This window comes from Mus musculus, chromosome 18, assembly GCF_000001635.26.
Source record: "Mus musculus strain C57BL/6J chromosome 18, GRCm38.p6 C57BL/6J".
NCBI classification, from domain to species: Eukaryota; Metazoa; Chordata; class Mammalia; order Rodentia; family Muridae; genus Mus; species Mus musculus.
In genome coordinates, this window is record NC_000084.6 from 24,094,793 (window position 1) to 24,104,706 (window position 9,914).

Below are 9,914 nucleotides of genomic sequence, written 5' to 3' on the forward strand. Positions count from 1 at the left end.
CCCGGACTCACCGGGCATTTAGTGAGTAGACAGATGCCCAGGAAGGGTACTGACTGGGTGTCAAGGAACGAAGCCGCCGAGTTCTGGGGATGGTGGCAGTGGCAGCAGTTCAGGTGGGTCATTCATCATTGTGCGCATTTGCTTAGGAAGTCCACGTTATGTTCAGAATGAGGCTTCTTTAGCAGAGCATCCTACTTCAGTTTTTGGTTTTGTTTTTATAACGTACTAGGCAACTGCTCTATCGCTGAGTCACCCCGACTCAAGCAGAGCATCGTAAATACATTAAGACACAAGACTGACATGTATATGACACACACCAGAGCAGCAGCAGAAACATCCTGCCATTTGAACCATGGATTGAGGGCTGCAGGACTGGGAATGACCCAGTGCAGCGTTGGCAAGGATTCAACACAGCGCATGCGCAGAAGTCTGCAAGTCCTGTAACACTGCGGTCCACGGGGCCCACTAGATTTCACCAGTGGGCGAAAGGATGGAAAGAGCACTTTTCCAGTCTCTTCTTGCGGATCCTCAAGCACTCTGCCTTTCATGCAGGCCAGAGTTCTTGGGGGCTGTGGGTTGCTCCCACATGGAAAGTCCCAAGGCCGTTGCAGGATGTCCTCCACAGAGTCCCATCCTGTCCTTATCACAGCTGCAGGCAGCCTGGGCCACATTCCTGTCTCCTGAGTCACTGGTGTGGCCTGGGCTCCTCGCTCTGGAAACCAGGGCACTGCCTGCTCAGTCTTTGGCTTGTCTTTACTCCTCCATACATGTCACAAACTTTTTAAAAATTGCTGTAGAAAATGATTATCACTCAGGGAAAGTGTGCTGCTCTTATCTTTTCTGTATCCTCAAAAATCTAGCCTAGTCCATCCCTACGTCTGATCATAGCACGACAATATACTTCTATCTTTCTTCATTCCCCTGAATATTCCAACACCATTTTTGATGATGAGAGCCTACTCTGGTCAGCTCAGTCCAGTTGCCACCATCTTTCTGGATACTTCTGACTTACATGTCTATCCGTGTCTTCTTGAGCACCCCTCTTCCATGGTCTACCACTGTTCCATCTTTCCTTGCTCCCTTTTGAGATGAGGTTGAGACTCATTATGGGAGTCAGGCTGGCTTAAATTTGCTGTATGTTCAGGTTAGCCTTAAACTCATAATTCTCTTGCCTCAGTGTCCCAAGGGATTACACACGTGTGTCACCATGCCAAGCTACCTTGACCACCATTTAAATTCTCATTTGGCAGGATGTCTTGCCATTCCTCATGGATGGATAAAGAAATGAAGTGGAACTGCATAATGACGGTCAATGATAGTTCAGCAGAGAAAGGCACCTGCTGCATATCATATGCATGAAGAACAGAGAACCCAGCACCTTTGTGAAAGGCCAGGTGTGGCTCTGTGCACCTGCAATCCCATCCATCCCTGTAGGGTTAGACAGGAAGATCAATGGGGTTCACTAGCCACTAGCCTAGCTCCAGGTTCAATAAGACATGCTGCTTCAAGGTCTTTTATGATGGAGAACGATAGAGCAGGATTGCTTGATGTCCATCTCTAGCCTTCCTACACCCCCACACGCGCGCGCGCACACACACACACACACACACACACACACACACACACACACAGGAGCGCATGTGCGTGCACACGATCGCCCTCACCAAAGAGAGAGGGGGAGGAGGGAGGGAAAGAAAGGAGATAGGAGATAGATACATAGGTACATAGACACATAGATGTAGGGGGAGATTCCCTAATTGGACAAATAAAGACGACAGAAGCTCACCATTGGCTGAAGATGTAGAGGCAGGTTTTCCGGGTCCCAGGAGGAAGAGGAGGAGAAGAGATTGAGTAAGGGCTTTTCAGACAGGCTATGGTGCAGAGAAGACAGATACCATGCAGGCTTGGGAGGCTATTAGACCTGGTAGTGCCTCCCACACTGAATAAATTCTAATATAGAATAGCTGATGAGTTTAGGACAATAGATTCTGAGCCCAGCAGTTGTGTCATTTGGCTGATTTTAAAATATTCAGATTGTCTGGTGTTTTCCATTCACAACTACTCAGGTGGGCAAGAGAGAGGGCATAACCTTGGAGCCGTCATTGGCAGTCCAGCTGTGGGATGGATGCCCCATGTAGAGCGATCGCCTCTCCTGGCATTTATGGGAAAAGCGTTAGCTAGTCTTGGGGGCTGACTAGCTGGTGGGTAGCTGCTGATTCCAGAACCTAGCTGGAGGAAGCAGACATTTTTTAAAACTATATGCAACACGTAGATACATAATAAATAGACAGTGCTACCAAATATCTAAACCAAATGATTTTGAACTTGTATCAACCAAAACATTTGAGATCAGGTAGACTATAGTCTCTTAAATAAAACTATAATCATATCATGTCAAATTTCAAATTATATAATATGTCAAAAATTATATGATATAATTATAAATTATATTATGAATATATAGCTAGGACTACATACTGTTTCAATTACTTGATCCTAGAGAAGTAACAAGATGGTAGTGGGTTTAGAAAATGTATGTGAAGAAGACCTAAAATTACAAGGATCCTCTTTACAGTCATGGGCAGTTTTACCCTGATGAGTAGTGCTACTCAACGTCCCCTTGGGTTATCCTTGCAAGACTCACCCTTTAAGTTACATTTAGTCATTGTGTGTGTGTGTGTGTGTGTGTGTGTGTGTGTGTGTGTGTGTGTGTGTGTGTGAGACAGACAGACAGAGACACAGAAAGACAGACAGACAGACAGACAGACAGAGCACAGCTGCAGGAGTCAATTCTCTCCCTCTACCACATAGAACCAGACACAGATCATAAGACCTTTATGATCAACAAGTACCTTTAGCCCCTGAACCATCTTTCTGCCCACTCCCTCAACACACACCACCACTACTCATTATTCTGTAAATTCTGCTTGATGCCAGGTGCCATGAAGTTTCTAGTTATTTCCCTCCATTGAAACTCTCCCCGTCTTCCTAGCTTATTAATACTTATTGGTTACTATTATGCACTCTAGGCTGGCCTGGAACTCACTATGTAGCCAAGGCTGACCCTGAACTTCTGACCCTCCTGTCTCTACCTTCTAAGTGCACCACTGGGCCTGATTCTATGTGGTTCTGGGGATTGAGCCTGGGTTTTGTGTGTGCTAAGCAAAGCAAGCATTCTGTTATTCAAGTTATATCCCACCCCCATGTGGGTTTTCCTTTGAGCGCTTCTTTCAATTTTTTTTTTTTTTTTGAGACAGTGTCTAGACTGGTCTCAAACCAGTATATAGCTGAGGATAACCTTGAACTCTGCATTCCGAGTGCTGAGATTACCGGCGTGTACCACTACCACTGGGAGACCTTTCCAGGCTCTACAGGGGATCAGTTTCCCAGAGCAACGGGTCTCAGCCTGGTGAGGAAGACAGCTGTGGGGCATTGAAGGGTGGCAGGGCCAGTGAAGGGGCATGAAAGTTTTCCAAAAGAGGCAACTGCTGAACTGAAGGCTGAAGGATAATTGGCTGCTCCAGGAAACAGGGACAGAGTAGGAGTTGCCATGGTGTGAGAAAAGGCTTACAACACCAGGTACAACTTATTTCAGGAGATACTAGACCAGAGATGTCACTGGGACTTAAGCACTCTCCCATACCCAGAACTGTGAATGGAGATAGTGAAGCTTCCATCAGGATCTGTTCTTCAGAAGTGGTGAGGATGCTGGGGTGGGGAGCCAGCATCTCCCACAACTCTCCGTTCCCAGAGGCCTCCACACAGGCTTGGGCCACCTTGAGTCCCAAAGACTGTTTCCTTCTTGGTTAATAATGAAGCAAGAATGTCGTTCTATAAGTACTGATGAGACAGTATTCGACCTGCTCACAAAAGTTACCAACACACCTTTAATCCCAACACTCGAGAGGTTGGAGCACCAGGTAGATCTTTGTGAATTCGAGGCCAGCCTGGTCTACAAAGTAAGTTCCAGGAAAGCCATAGCTACACAAAGAGACCCTGTCTCAACAAGCAGAAAGAAAGAAAGAGAGAGAGAGAGAGAGAGAGAGAGAGAGAGAGAGAGAGAGAGAGAGAGAGAGAGAGAAAAGAAAGAAAGAAAGAAAGAAAGAAAGAAAGAAAGAAAGAAAGAAAGAAAGAAAGAAAGAAAGAGAAAAAGGGAAAAGGCAACCAGGTTGTCACCTAGTACAGAATGGAGCTTGGTTCATCCTTGGAAAAGGGGCTGCATTACCAAGAGATACCGGGAACTTGCAACAGTACCGTGTTCTGTACAAGCTTATCTTCTGACTCTCACAGCCCTAGCTTACTCTGATTGTGTGTGTTAGTGCACATAAGTAGAGACTTTTTTATGCCTACCCATGCTCCCAAGTAATGACTCAGACCCTTTATATTTATTATAACCTTCTGGCACTATAGCTGGGCAGATTCTGAACTATTCTAACCCAACAACGCTGGCCTTAGACTACTGCCCAGCCACGTGACCCACTACCTGCCATCTTAGTCTTGTTCTGGCAACTCCTTCTTCATTTGTGTTCCAGTGGTGACTCCTGATCTGAGACATCCCACCTGAGATGTTCTCCCTCTCTCTGGGCTCCAAAGTCCCACCTTTTCCTCTCCTACTCAGCTATAGGCTATTTATCCCTTTATTTTAACCAATCAGAACGTGATAGAGTACAAGGTTTTACAAAATCCGGAATTAGGAGATGCCTCATAATAATGACAATGCCTAAAGTCCGGACTACGACCAGATACCTCTGGGTACTGGAATCAAGATTTGAATACACAGTACACAAAAACATCCCCTCCCCCAAAGTGTGTGCTGGGGCACATGCTGTATGTGTGCATTTGGTTGTGTGCACAGACACATGTAGTGTGTGTGCGTGTGTGTGGAGGGCAGCGTTTGATGTCAGGTGTCTTCCTCTATCACTCTGAATCTGGGGAGTTCCCCAGGTCTGCTAGGCTGGTTAGCCTGAAAGCCCCAGGGATCCCCCTGCCTCCACCTCCCCAGCGGTAAGCACAAGTGTGCCATGCTACTCTTTGAATGGATGCTAAAGGTCAAACGCAGGCCCTCCAGCACTTTTTACCAACTGAGCCATCTCCCAGCCCTCCCCCCTCTCCCCATTACTCTGATTTAAAAGCAAAACAAGAACTAGCCTTTCTGGAATGAAAATAAGCTCACTGCCTACTGCTCCCAGCTCTGGCCTGCCAGGCTCATCAGCCCAAGTTCAGTTCTATTAGATTCAATGACTCCTAAAGGAACAAAGCAACCATTTAAAGAAACATCACAACTGGCAGAGACATCAAATATCTTCCCTCTTGCAATTGGTTGTTTTACTCAGAAATTCCCAAAGCACATAAGCTTGTGAGACTCACTGTGCGGCCTTGTGATGCCAGTGAAAAGTGGGCTTAATTAAAGCGTCTGCCCAGTGTTCCCTTCCAAGAAAGTGTGCTGGTCAGGGTTCCTCGGGGAACCAGCAGGGAGAACATGTACTTCTGTAAGGTATGGCCTTCATTCGTTTTCTCTTGTAGGCCTTCAGTAGGTTTGAAGCCCATCTGTATGTTGGTGGGCAACAAACTTTACTCAAGTCCTCCTGGTTAAAACATTAATTTATAAGCCAGGCATGGTGGTGCACGCCTTTAATCCCAGCACTTGGGAGGCAGAGGCAGGCGGATTTCTGAGTTCGAGGCCAGCCTAGTCTACAGAGTGAGTTCCAGGACAGCCAGAGCTATACAGAGAAACACTGTCTCGAAAAAACAAAACAAACCCCAACAAAACATTAATTTATTCTCAAAAGTGCCCCTTCAGCAGTATGTGGACACCTGTGGCCGAATTCCTGGGCGCCATCACAGAATCTGATGAGGGATCGCACCTTGCAGGATGATTTCGATGCGTTTGCCCATGCTGAGTCCCTGTCTCCTCCCTGGCCTTTTCAGGGAGCTGCAGGTCAGTCTTCTTCAGAGGAAATGGGCTGAGGTGTCCTGCGCACAGACATGGCGGCCTGGCTCGTAATCCTCACTGCCCCCTGGGAGCTGTGCCGTTACCCTTGAACTTCAAGTTCCCGAGGTATGAGGAGAGTACCCTCAGGGTTGCTGTGAGGAGACACACAGTGAGAGAACAGATCTTCTCCTAGGAGGGGCCACTGCGCCATCAGGAATGGCTAAAGCTGACTCAGGGACAGAGAGGGCAGGCCCACGTCCTCATGGATGAGGTGGACTTACGAAGTGAAGCCATAGAAGAAAGATGCCACGCCAAGTATGTGAGTCTGAGTTCCGGGAGAAAGTATCATCAGTTTTTTCACCTTGAGCTAAATGGTGTTTCTCTCCCCATCTTTCCAAATACTTAAAGTCTCCTTCTTTGCCACCCTCCACCCCAAACAATCCACTCCCTCCCCAGGAGTCACGTGTGAGCCCCTAGGCATGAACCATTCCATATTTTCTTACTTTTTCTTTAAAGTATACAATGGCATTCAGGATGATCTGCTGCTGCTGCTCGATCAGAACGCTGAGTAAGTTATAAACACACATTCACTGCACTCCTGGTTCTGGAGGTTGGAGGTATAAGAGCACCGGCACCTGGAGAGGGGACCGCCATGCTGTCTGGAACCATGGCAGGAGGGAAGTGGTGAGGAGCAGCAGTCCCCGGGAAGCCTAAACACACTGTCCCTCCCTCCCTCATTCCCAGAGGCTTCAGGCAGGCTTAGACAATGCTTCCTGTGAGAATGACCCTATGTCCCTGAGACTGCTTCCTACACAGAAAGGCATAGGAGTGCAACAGGTTCAGATCCTCTATAAAATATATCAGACAGTCAAGCAAGAAGTGCGGGCAACTGTGCATATGAAATCTTTTGTGGCATCTTCCCCCCCCCCCCCCCCCCCCCGAGGTCTGGTGTTTTCTTTGACAAGACCAGATGTCCTCCTCTTTATCTCCAGTGACCAGTTTCCTCCCCAGTTATTAGGGGAGATATCAGTCACAGAGGTCCCGACTGGAGAGCTGCAAAAGCCCTTCAGTATTCCACACTGCGCAACCCTAGGCCATGCTGGCCATGTGCACAACGGAAAGAGCCAAGACGCCAAGTCACCAGGCTGGTGGATGTGACTCATCTTCCTGAGCCCAGGGAAGAGAGCTGTGTTTGGTGTACACCATGCACCTGTCAACAGCCAGCATCCTGTAGGCCAGGAAAACACTGGCTCTTCCAGGAAGGGCTTTGTCTGCAGTTGGAACAGGGGCCACTGAGTCATGGAAGAAGCCCAGGTGGATCCAGGAGTCCTGTTTACAGTAGGAAGGAGTCCCTGGCTCCACCCTACCTAGTCACCAGCACAAGCAGACAACTGGCCCTCAGTTTTGTTTGCTTTTAAGGGTTTATGGCCTGCTATCCATGGGGAACAGATCATGGTAGGATACACAAGGAACACCACAGAAAGAACTAAGGATGCCTGTGAGGACCAGCAAGAGCTTTTGCTGGGATCCTTGATTTTGACTCTGCAGGAGCTTGCCCATCAGGGTCTCTGCTCTTTACCCACCATGCCTCACTCCCTCCCAGGTTGTTACAGATTCTTCTCCCCCCCCCCTCCCTCCTTTTCCCTTTCCCTCTTTCTTTCTTGAGACAGGGACTCATGTAGCCCAGGCTGGCTTCAACCTCACTACATAGTTACATAGTTGAGGCTAACTTTAACCTTCTGAATTTCCTGCCTCTACCTCCGGAATGCTGGGACTATAGACTCGTGTCCCCATGAATGGTTTTCTGTAGCACTAGGAACTGAGTCCAGGGCTTCGATCCTGCTAGGCAAACACTGCCAACCAAGCTACATACATTTGTTTACTTAGCTACTTAATCTATACCTTCCTTCAACCCATAAAAAAGAACTGGTTTGTTAAAACACACAGACTAAAAGGTGGGGTACATGTCTAAGATAAGCAGAAAGAACAGCTGACAGAAACCAGAGATAAACACAAGGAGATCTGTCTCGGATGTTCAGTTGCCACCCATGAACTGCAAAGTTTCCATCCAAGAGGAATGAGAAAAAGAGTCAAACAGGAGGTTCTGATTGGGGGAGGGGGAGACCCACCTTTCTAACTCAGACCATGGGAGGTGGGAGATCCCAGCCAGAACTTCAAGGGGCTGAATGGAATGTTCTGAGTCTTTCCAGTTTAAACTGAATCCTGTTTGTTGAGTCTATCAGGGTGTACATTTTATGGAGGATTAATAATTTAAAGACTGAACTAGAGACTGGCCTAGACTACCTGGTTGGTCACTAGTAGAAGTGGAACGACATGTAGCTCAAGCCCAGCTCTGAGTGCTGAGCCAAAAGGCTCACCTTGTGGGGCAGGAGGAGAGCCTGGGATATGTTTTTGCAACAGACACAATAGGTTGGCTAGTTTTATGTCAACTTGATACAAGCTAGAGTTGTCTGAAAGGAGGGATGCTCAATTGAGTTCCGTAAGATCCACTGTAAGGTATTTTCTTAATTAGAAAATTGAAGGGGGGCACCCAGCCCATTCTAGGTGGTACCATTCTGGGGCTGATGGTCCTGGGTTCTATAAAAAGACAGGTTGAGCAAGCCATGGGGAGCAAATCACTCACCAGCACCTCTCTGTGGCTTCTCTATCAGCTCCTGTCTCCAGGTTCTTGTTTCCTTTCTACTCCAAGTTGCTTTGGTCATGGTCACCATAGCAACAGTAACCCTAATGTCTTAGTTAGGGTTTCTAAGGCTAGGACAAAACATCATGACAAGAGAGCAAGCTGGAGAAAAAAGGGTTTATTTGGCTTATACTTATTATTGAAGGGAGTCAGGACAGGAACTCAAATAGGGCAGGATCCTGAAGGCAGGAGCAGATGCAGAAGCCATGGAGGGATGCTGCTTACTGGCTTGCTTCTCATCGCTTATACAGCCTGTCTTCTTATAGAACCCAGGACCACCGTCCCAGGAATGACACCATCCGCCATGGGCTGGGCCCTCCCCAGTTGATCACTAATTAAGAAAATGTCTTACAGCTGGATCTTATAGAGGCATTTCCTCAGCTGAGGCTCCTTCCTCTCTGATATCTATAGCTTGTGTCTAGGACACAAAATCAGCCAGTACACCCCATGTACTGTGTCTTTGTAGGGCCATGTCCCCTCTCCTGCCTCCTCAATAAGGCACAAGGCCAGCTTACGTTCAGTGACAGCAGTTCCCCACACTCCAACAGCTTGCCTGTGCTCAGTGCTTCGAAGATGTAGTTTATCCTGGTGTTTGCATGGTGACCGCTGGGGACTGTGGCTAGAGTTTTGCAGTGTGGAATATTACAAGGACTATTTGCAGCAAGCCAGTCCAGGCCTCGGTAACTCTTATCTCTCATGAAAACAAAGGGGAAGAAAACTGCTAGCTAGAGATAAAGATGCATTTCTGGTCTTTCTAAAGAAAAAGCCCCTTCCGAGACGACGCCAGACTCTGGGAGCGATGCTCAAAACGTACCAGCTTGTTTCTGTCATCCTCCTTGCTCGGCTGCCTGGGAAGTTCTTCAGAGACAGACAGCTGGACTTGTGCTGACAGATTCCAGACTTTCCCCATGTCAAGAATATGACCGATTAATATCCCCATTCCACAAAAGGCCGAACTGGAAGCTTGGTCCCTAGATGGTGGCTCACTTGAGGGGTGACCAGATCGTGAGTGTGCTGACTTTTGCAGGTGATTCTGTCACAGCAACAGAAAGCTGACCAACCGAGTTTTCTGACTCCAGCAAGGTGACGCCCACTCAGAGCATTCAGAGGAGTTTCACTGCCTGTGCTTTCTTCCTAACCTACTGAGAAACCTCAGACACTGAGTAATTTCTCTACTCAACTGTTAGTAATAAAATACCAGACAGGCATGGTAGTGCATGTCTTGGGAGGCAGAGGCAGGAGGATCTCTGAGTTTGAGGCCAGCCTGGTCTACAGAGTGAG

The 9,914-nt window shown here is 47.7% G+C and overlaps 1 long non-coding RNA gene across 4 annotated transcripts; it reads right to left on the reverse strand.

The window, feature by feature from the left end:
* Positions 1-5,738: 5,738 nt before the first annotated feature.
* Positions 5,739-9,883, reverse strand: Gm41677. 4 transcript variants are annotated; one of them, XR_877224.2, is made up of 3 exons: positions 9,149-9,883; positions 6,436-6,587; positions 5,739-6,257 (listed from the first exon to the last, which is right to left on the reverse strand). It is a non-coding gene; the product is annotated as a predicted gene, 41677 (long non-coding RNA). The 4 variants fall into 4 exon arrangements; XR_877222.2 differs by having other exon boundaries at positions 6,436-6,591; XR_877223.1 differs by lacking the exon at positions 9,149-9,883 and adding an exon at positions 8,577-8,639 and having other exon boundaries at positions 6,436-6,591.
* Positions 9,884-9,914: the final 31 nt, after the last annotated feature.